Genomic DNA, 8346 nt, shown 5'->3' with positions numbered 1-8346 from the left:
CTGGATGGTCTGCACCCTATGTAACACCTTAATCTACACATATGCGAGTGTCTGGTTTTCTGGACTGATATATATGTATATATAATATTGTGGGTTTGGGTTTTGAGCTCACTAAGATTGTGTTTGTCTAGTTAACATTTTCCTGCAGTACATAATGGGTCTTATTTACTTAGAAGTGCTGATCCGTATCGCACCTTCCAGCACCGCTTAGTAACTCTGGCCCGTTAAGGGAATAGCGGTGCGGTGTTCTCCGGCATGGAGGAGGTGTCATGGAATCGCATTCCTTAATAAACATTGGCCTATATCTCCTGGCAGAGACGTGCTAAATAAATGCCCCCCGCAGGAATATTATCCAGCTCCTGCCCTTTGGGAAAGGGTGATACTACCCAGGTGATGCCCCATGCTGGGGCAGGAAGGCGTCCACTCTGACCCGTCTCTCTTCTCTCTCTCTCTCCTCTCTCTCTCCCATGTCTCTCTCTCTCTCTCCTCTCTCTCCTGTCTCTCTCCTCTCTCCCCCGTCTCTCTCCCGTCTCTCTCTCGTCTCTCCCCCGTCTCTCTCCCGTCTCTCCCCCGTCTCTCTCCCGTCTCTCTTCTCTCTCTCTCCCATATCTCTCTCTCTTCCCTCTCCTCCTCTCTCTCCCGTCTCTCTCCCGTCTCTCCCCCGTCTCTCTCCCATCTCTCCCCCGTCTCTCTCCCGTCTCTCTTCTCTCTCTCTCCCATATCTCTCTCTCTCTTCCCTCTCTCTTCTCTCTCCCATCTCGCTCCCGTCTCTCTCTCCTCTCTCTCCTATCTCTCTCCCGTCTCTCTCCCGTCTCTCTCTCTCTCTCTCTCCCGTCTCTCTCTCCCGTCTCTCTCCTCTCTCTCTCCTCTCTCCGTCTCTCTCCCGTCTCTCTCCCGTCTCTCTCCCCTCTCTCTCCCCTCTCTCTCTCCTCTCTCGTCTCTCCCCGTCTCTCTCCCGTCTCTCCCCCGTCTCTCTTCTCTCTCTCTCCCATATCTCTCTCTCTTCCCTCTCTCCTCTCTCTCCCGTCTCTCCACCGTCTCTCTCCCGTCTCTCCCCCGTCTCTCCCCCGTCTCTCTTCTCTCTCTCTCTCCCATATCTCTCTCTCTCTTCCCTCTCTCTTCTCTCTCCTGTCTCGCTCCCGTCTCTCTCTCCTCTCTCTCCTATCTCTCTCCCGTCTCTCTCTCCCGTCTCTCTCCCGTCTCTCTCCCGTCTCTCTCTCCTCTCTCTCCTCTCTCTCCTCTCTCTCCTCTCTCTCCTATCTCTCACGTCTCTCTCCCGTCTCTCTCTCCTCTCTCTCTCCCGTCTCTCTCCTCTCTCCTCTCTTTGTCCTCTCTCCGTCTCTCTCCGTCTCTCTCCCTCCTCTCTCTCTCTCCTCTCTCTCTCTCTCCTCTCTCTCTCTCCTCTCTCTCTCTCCTCTCTCTCTCCTCTCTCTCTCCTCTCTCTCTCCTCTCTCTCTCCTCTCTCTCTCCTCTCTCTCTCCTCTCTCTCTCCTCTCTCTCTCCTCTCTCTCTCCTCTCTCTCTCCTCTCCTCTCTCCGTCTCTCCCCCGTCTCTCTCCCGTCTCTCTCCCCTCTCTCTCCTCTCTCTCCTATCTCTCCTATCTCTCACGTCTCTCTCCCGTCTCTCTCTCCTCTCTGTCTCCCGTCTCTCTCCTCTCTCCCTCCTCTCTCCTCTCTCTCCCCGTCTCTCTCCCGTCTCTCTCCCGTCTCTCTCCCGTCTCTCTCTCTCTCTCTCCTCTCGCTCCTCTCTCTCCTATCTCTCACGTCTCTCTCCCGTCTCTCTCTCCTCTCTCTCTCCCGTCTCTCTCCTCTCTCCCTCCTCTCTCCTCTCTCTCCCCGTCTCTCTCCCGTCTCTCTCTCCCCACAGTCGGAGCTTGGAAGGAGTCACAGGAATCCAACTCAGAACCAAATGGAAGCCGACGTGATTGTACATTCCGACTTCTCGGCCTCGGAGCCGAGCGGGCGCTGCGCTGGGCTGGAGTCCGAAGAGGAGGAGGAAGAGCTGAGTCTGGATCAAGACAGGGAACCCACTGGGACTCAGAGCCCAACCCCCAGCCCACTTCGCCACCCGTTGGCAGCCGACCGCGAGAGCAGGGCTGGAGCGGACAGCCGGGATACCAATAGATAACCAAACAAACACGGACACAAAAGCCCCCAAGAGCCAGCCCCTCGTTAATGGCTTCCACAGGAGTGTCGATCCACAGCAGCCTCAGCCTGGCAGGGTTCCCTTGTAGAGGGGGGAGAGCATCAGCCAGACGAGGCGACCCCTTTTAACTAAAAGCCAGCAGGACCTTTTCCCGAGCATTACGCCTGCGCCTCTCCATGTGACCAGCCCCGATAGACTCTGCTCTGATCGTAAGCCGGGGCAGGGGTACAAATCCGAACCCCCCGTGCTGGAACTGCAGGGTGAGGGCGTATGTGCCTTAATCCCTACATTTGGAGGTCACGCTATCCCGTCGATTTTAGCGGGGTACGGACGCAGCAGTGTGTTGCTTGGCAGCGAAGCGGTTAAGGAGAGTTATCGTCGGTCGCAGCGGCCGCCTGCAAAACTGGGACGAAAATGAACCGCTGAACATAATTTGCAGCCAAAAGCCGCCCGCCGCGCGGACCGCCTGCCAACCGTGTATAATGCGTTGCGTGCTAATAATGCGCACGCACTTATAAGAAGGGAATGGAGTAGGAGTAACAGTAAAAGAGACGCTCGCTGACACTTTAGGGACGGTGTGGACAACTCCAGCCCTCAAGGGCCACCAACAGGTCAGGTTTTCAGGCTATCCTGCTTCAGCCCAGGTGGCTCAATCAGTGGCTTAGTCGAAGACTGAGCCACTGATTGAGCCACCTGGGCTGAAGCAGGGATAGCCTGAAAACCTGACAGACTGATAAACGGATTGAGTCACCTGTGCTGATGCCACCTGTGTTGAAGCAGGGATAGCCTGAAAACCTGACCTGTTGATGGCCCTTGAGGACTGGAGTTGGCCGCCCCTGGTTTGAGGTATCACAGGCACGGAGCTGCGATTCCTCCTTTATTAATTAGGGGTTCTGTCCTGCGGAAGAGTGACAGCCGCGCGTGTACCTGAATATATCCTCCTGCCTCACGGAGGGGGGATCTGTTTTTACATCGGAGAGAGGAATCTCGTCATGTCGCGATGTGCTGCAGTCTATTACTGACGTTGCCTTGTGAGGTCAGATCTGAACTCGCCAAACACGATGCCTTCTTAAGCTGTTCCTGAGGAAGCCCGGAAATAATAATGACCGCTCACGTATCCTCCCTCAGCACTGACCGCTCGCTCTGAAGAGCTTACAATCTGTTCTTTGGTACCTGATGCAAATGGAGCTTTCACTGTGTTCTCCTACTTCAAAGACCAGCGTCTCCGGATTTCGTTACCGGTCAGGCTCTGCGCTGATCCACTGGTAACATTCCGAGGCCGCGTTCTCAAAGGGCGCAGCAAAGCCGACCGCCTCATATCATGTCACGCCCTGCTCGCTGCCTGAGGCGCCGGCAACGTATTACTGCGCAACCCCCAGTGCATTCTGGTCCTCCCAGACCTCTAGGATATCATCTTGATGGCAACCCCGACTCCTGCAGTGACACAAGGACTAACTCGGAGTTCAAGGGCTGATAGAAACAAATCGTTATCCTCCTATGTCATTGCCGTCTGAAACCGAATATGAGCTACATTATGATGTCATCAGCTGGCACGGTTCCTGCCTTCCCATTGGTCACTCCCCCCCTCCCCCCCCGCTGCGCTGGCACGTCACGCATGGAAAAACACTTCTAGGACAATGTCCTCTCGCTATGCACTCTGTGAGTGCCCTCTCACCACCTCTAGGACTCTTCTAACCTCTAGGTCGTCAATGTCACCTGGTTTTTATTGAGGTGTCCAAGGGTGTGTATGTCACGGTGTTTACCCTCCTCAAATGCCCCAGCAATGAAGTGTTAATTTAATTTGTGTGTGCATCATTCCGTTTAACCCCTCCGCTGCTTCAGTGCTCCTGCAAGCCAATCCGCAGCAAAGCGTTTAAGGTTTTGCAGAACGTGGAAGCTTCCTCTGGTGGGAGAAGAGGATTCCTGTGTAGTAAGTTACTGCCACCTCGGGGACCCCTGTAAATGAAATACCAGAGGATGATGCAACCAGGTTACCTCATTATAAATCCGTGCCACCATGCGTGTGCTTCACATGGAAACGTCGGCAGAACTCCCCACCCCCCCTGAAATATGGAGGAATGGAACATTCTAAGAGGAGGGTTCAGTGTGTATCCGTGACGACAGCCTGAGCCAACCACAGAGCTCCGTTTCTGAAATGCCGCCTTTTTATGCCATATATGTGGGAGCTTTGCTGAACGGGGCGTTCTGAGTGGTCAGGGCCCTGGCTCATACTGTGAAACCCAGGGGCGGCCAACTCCAGTCCTCAAGGGCCATCAACAGGCCAGGTATTGGGGATATCCCTGCTTTGGAATTGCTGAGCCATTAATTGAGCAACCTGTGCTGAAGCAGGATATCCTGAAAATGTGGGGGGCCCTTGAGGACTGGAGTTGGCCACTCCCGGTGTAAGTGAAGCAGTGTTCATAGCTCAGGTCTCGTTTTAAAACCTTCCTTGTTGTGCAAACCGTTCCCCCCAGTAATTTAAAGGGATTTACAGCACAGAATGTCCCACTCGCCATGGGAACACACATTGGACCACCCAAAACCCACCCAATAACCACCCACCCACTCACCCACCCACGATAAAATACTGGTGGGATGTTTTCATGTAATCAAATTTGACACATTTTTGCACGTCCCTCTCTTCCCCCCCATATATAAAACCCCTTCTCTGTCGGAGGGGCCTGCGCAGCAATCAGAACCATTGCGGGGTTAACACATGCTCCGTTATAAGTACACTGGCAGTGAAGGGGTTATATATCCGGCAGCCAAACTTTCCTCTCTTATAAGAGGTAACCAGAGCCACGTTATAGCGGGGGCCCTACTAATCTGCGGGGCCCTACTAATCTGCAGGGGCCCTACTAATCTGCAGGGGCCCTACTAATCTGCAGGGGCCGGTTAGCACGACAGAATAAATCTTAGAAAGATTTAAGCGGAGCCATAAAAAAAGAGTGTTTTATCAATGGGATCTCGTGGATTGCACCTTTCAGCCATGTACTACCGGAGAGGCCTGTAATGCAGGGGTGGCCAACCTCAATTCTCTAGGGCCACCAACAGGTCGGGTTTTCGGGCTATCCTGCCTTTTCGATTGAGCCACTGATTGAGCCACCTGTGCTGAAGCAGGGACTGATTTAGCCTCCCTTTGCTGAAGCAGGAACTGATTGAGCACCTGTGCTGAAGCAGGGATATCCTGAAAATCTGACCTGTTGGTGGCCCTTGAGGACTGGATTCCCCCCCCCCCCCTGTTATATAGCTTTGAAAGGCATTGCAGGCCCCTCCGCAAGCAAAGTGTTACATTGTTATAATATATAGAGAAATAAAAGGCAATAAAGATTAGTATAATAAGAATCAGAATGATATCCAGAGTCCCGAAGCCCTGAAGTTTGGATTAGTTGGTTGAAATCTCATTGACTGAAATAATGAACATTTTTTTCTTGCGTTATGTATATATATATTTTTACGTTTCAAAATGTTGCCAAGCTGTACAGATGAATGACGCCCCCACAAAATGCCTTTTATATTATTATTATTATTATTAATATTTTTGTTTGAGTTGTTGTCACCTGCGCAGATGGTTTGAATAGAGATACAGAATTATTCTGCGTTCTGCCCAGCTTGTTTCAGTTACCGTGATGATGAAAACTTTCCATGTGTTGCACATTGTGATATCGCTCTGTGTCTCTTTATTAAACAAGATCCTTACATTGGACTCGGCATCGAGTAGATAATAAAAACAAGCTACAATTGATGTGATTTAAAGTAAAGTTTAATGACACCCCCATCATGTTCCCATCCAGAATTTCAGTGTCTCCATAAAAACAATATATGTCGTATTTTTCCCCATTATTATTCTTTTGTTTTAACAGACGCGGCCGTTGCTCAGCTTTACGGAAATGTAATCACCGAAGCTGCCGATCGATCCGTTCTCCGTGATTGATTGGCAAAGACCCTGCTTCCCCGGGCTCACAATATGTCAGCCTATTCAAAAAAGGAAGCACTGTGCATTGTAAATATATGCTATAGCAACCCAAGCAGGCATACATTTAAAATCATTAAAACAAGGGCGTAAAGAGTGGGGCTGATGTATATTATTCTTAATGTATCTTAAAGGGGCAATTTACATGCAATATCCTACGTGTTTTTTTTAAATTAATTAGTTCTGCAGTATGAGATAATACTGTTTTTTTAATTATTATTATTAAACTTTTAATGCCATTTTAATTAGTGTTATTATGCTGAGCATCCTTTGATTTCTATAGCAGGCTTTAGCCCGCCTCCCCAGCAGTGCAAGATCTTTGTTACACTTTCCTGTCTGTGATCATTTGTTGCCAACATTCCAACAGTTTGAGCTGCAAACTGCCACAATAGCTAATGCTATCTCAGTAATATAAGAATACATTGTAGCTGCTGAGTTACACTGACTGAAGGATTGATTTGAAACAGAACCCTGGGAAGCAGGATCTTTGCTGATTGATTACGGACAACTAATCGATCGGCAGCTTAGCTAATTAGTTTTCAATAAAGGTAATCACAGGCTGCATATATTAAAACAAAGTTTTTTTGTTTTTGAATGCTGCTTGCATTGCCTCTGTGAGCTCCCAGAGCCGTGCGTTAGGAAGCATGCTACAGTCTTTCTTCTTTTTCTTCTTGCTATTGTATCATATGTGTTGGGTATTATTCCTGTTGCATACATCTGGTGCACATCAGAGGTTGAGGGGGTTACCCAAGGCATGTATCGTAGTGAATCAAATTCTGCGCCTCTGTTCATCGTTATTTGCCTTTATTTGTGCCAATAAATTCCTCCAGGTCTGTGATGTCTGAACCCCCCCGAGTAACAATCTGTGGCACATGTAGGATACCGTATTATCAAGTTTCCTATAAGAGTTGGCGACTGGGGCAAAACGGTGTGAAATGCGTCGGGTGGAGCTATCTTCACATTGGTACATACTCTCTGTGCCTGGGTCGCAGAGTGTGATACTCAGGTTTACCAGCAGGTGGAAGCAGCGGCAGGTGAAAGCTCTATGCCGGAGTCGCAAAGTGCCATTGATCTCTGCCATTAAATGACCGCGGGTATGACGTGGATGGAGAGCGGAGGGCAAGCTTGCGAAGTGGGCAAATTGTGGACGTTTGAAGGGTGCCCAAAAATGTTTTTAAAAAAATACAAAACTTACTCGGAGAGAACCGTGGTACCAACTTCCGCAAATATTGTATGAAAATAGTTAGCGAATATGCTGGCCAACTCCAGTCCTCAAGAGCTACCACCAGGTCAGGTTTTCAGAATATCCCTGCTTCAGCACAGGTGGCTCAATCAGTGGCTCAGTCGAAGACTGAGCCATTGATTGAGCCACCTGTGCTGAAGCAGAGACTGAGCCACCTGTGCTGAAGCAGGGACTGATTGAGCCACCTGTGCTGAAGCTGGATATCCTGAAAACCCGACCTGTTGGTAGCCCTTCCGAACTGCAGTTGCCGCCCCTGTGCTGCTCAATACTGGCAAATTCAATCACTTTTACGAATATCCCCCACAGAGGAATTGTGAAACGTTCCATTTTTAGAACTCAAATGTTATTGGCGTTTCAATTACAGCCATAAAGGATGGGCTGGGGGGGGGGGGGGGGGGGGGGGGGGGCAGAATATATTGGGGTGGGGGTAGCAGGTTAGCGATATTTCCAGGGCATTTTGCAGTATGTTATTAGGCTTTAAACCGATGTGAATGAACAGAAACGTGATGGGCAACAGGTTTAACCCTTAGGGAGCTCGCTAATTGTGTGTTGTGATGAAAATATCACTTAACCCAGGGGCGGCCGACTCTAGTCATCAAGAGCCACCAACAGGCCAGGTGTTAGGGGTATTTCTGCTTCAGCACACGTGACTCTGAGCCCCCTGTGCTGAAGTAGGAACTGATTGAGCCACCTGTGCTGAAGCAGGGATATCCTGAAAGCCTGACCTGTTGGTAGCTCTTGAGGACTGGAGTGGCCGCCCCTGTGCTGCTCAGTCAAAATGACCGAGCCGCTGATTGAGCCACTATGCTGAAGCAGAAATATCCTTAAAACCTGACCTGTTGTGGCCCTTGAGGGCTGGAGTTGGCCACTCATTACTTAACCAAACAAAGATCCCTATTACATATGGGAGAGTAGGAGCAGGCAGGTGCCACTGCACCCTCCCTCCAAACCTGCACCCCTTCCTCCAAACCTGCACCCTCCCTCG

The sequence above is a fragment of the Ascaphus truei genome, chromosome 18 (assembly GCF_040206685.1).
Source record: "Ascaphus truei isolate aAscTru1 chromosome 18, aAscTru1.hap1, whole genome shotgun sequence".
Lineage (NCBI taxonomy): Eukaryota > Metazoa > Chordata > Amphibia > Anura > Ascaphidae > Ascaphus > Ascaphus truei.
The sequence above is the reverse complement of the archived record's forward strand: the minus strand, read 5'-3'. Positions refer to the sequence as shown.